This window comes from Ailuropoda melanoleuca, chromosome 14 (assembly GCF_002007445.2).
Source record: "Ailuropoda melanoleuca isolate Jingjing chromosome 14, ASM200744v2, whole genome shotgun sequence".
NCBI lineage: Eukaryota > Metazoa > Chordata > Mammalia > Carnivora > Ursidae > Ailuropoda > Ailuropoda melanoleuca.
Window position 1 is genome coordinate 86,411,671 of NC_048231.1, and position 1,754 is coordinate 86,413,424.

Consider the following 1,754-nt stretch of genomic DNA (forward strand, 5'->3'; position numbering starts at 1 on the left):
GTGACCTCTCCTTTTTCATTCATAATTTTAATAATTTGGGTCCTTTCTCTTTTCTTTTGGATAAGCCTTGATAGTGGTCTGTCAATTTTATTGATTCTGTCAAAGAACCAGCTTCTAGTCCAGTTGATCTGCTCTACTGTACTTTGGTTTCTAATTCATTGATTTCTGCTCTAATCTTGGTCAACTGCTTCCTCATGCGTAGATTAGGCCTGTCCCTCTGTTGCTGTTCCAGCTTCTTGAGGTGAGAATATAAAAACTGCATTTTAGATTTTTCTATTCTTTTGAGTGAGGCTTGGATGGCTATGTATTTCCCCCTTAGGACTGCCTTTGCAGTGTCCCATAGGTTTTGTACCCTTGTGTTTTCATTCTCGTTGGTCTCCATAAATTGTTTAAATTGATTTTTGATTTCCTGGTTTATCGAGTCATTCTTGAGCAGGATGGTTCTTAGCCTCCAAGTGTTTGAGTTTCTTCCAGGTTTTTCCTTGTGGTTGAGTTCCAATTTCAGAGCGTTGTGGTCTGAGAATATGCATGGGATAATTTCAACCTTTTGGTATCGGTTGAGACCTGTTTTGTGTCCCAGAACATGGTCTATTCTTGAGAATGTTCCATGGGCATTTGAATAGAATGAGTATTCTTTGGTTCTGGGGTGTAGTGTTCTATATATATCTATGAGGTCCAACTCGTCGAGTATGGCATTCAAAGCCTTTGATTCTTTGCTTAGTTTTTGCCAGGGTGTTCTGTCTATTTCTGATAGTGGGGTGTTGAGGTCCCCTACTATTACTGTGTTCTTATCTATATGTCTCTTTATTTTGGTTAAGAGTTGGCTTGTGTATCTTGCTGCTCCCCTGTTGGGGGCATATATATTAATAATTGTCATATCCACTTGTTGAATACTTCCTTTAAGAATAATATAGTGCCCTTCTGTATCTCTCTCTATGGCCTCTAGTTTAAAACCCAATTTATCTGATATGAGAATTGCTACCCCAGCTTTCTTTTGAGGTCCATTTGCATGAAAGATGGTACTCCATCCCCTTACTCTAAGTCTGAATGCATCTTTGGGTTCAAAATGAGTCTCTTGTAGACAGCAAATGGATGGGTCATGTCTTTTTATCCAATCTGCAACCCTGTGGCGTTTTATGGGAGAGTTTAAGCCATTTAGATTGATAGAGATTATTGACAGATATGATTTTAATGATGCCATTTCTCTTTAAAGTCTTTGTATCGGTTGTGACTTGCTGCTCTGTATCACTCTTGGGGCCTTTTTACCTTTATAGAGCCCCCCTTAATATCTCCTGTAGGGCTGGTTTCGTGGTTACGAAATTGGTTAATGATTGGCGATTTTGGAACGTCTTTATTTCTCCATCAATTCTGAATGACAGCTTTGCTGGATAAAGGATCCTTGGCTGCATGTTTTTCTCTGAAAGAGCTTTAAAAATGCCCCCCCAAGCCTTTCTCTCATTCCAGGTCTCTGTAGACAGGTCTGACGTAATCCTGATACCTTTGCCTTGGTACGTGAGAAATTTCTTTGCCCTGGCCGCTTTCAATACTGTATCCTTGGATCTAATATTTGCGAATTGCACTATGACATGCCGTGGCGTAGNATGGCATTTCATGGGAGTGTTTAAACCATTTACATTGACACTGAAAACTGAGATATAGAATTTTAATGATGCCATGTTGCCAGTAAAGTCTTTGTTTGTATCGGTTGTGACTTTCTGTTCTGTATCACTCTTGGGGCCTTTTTACCTTTATAG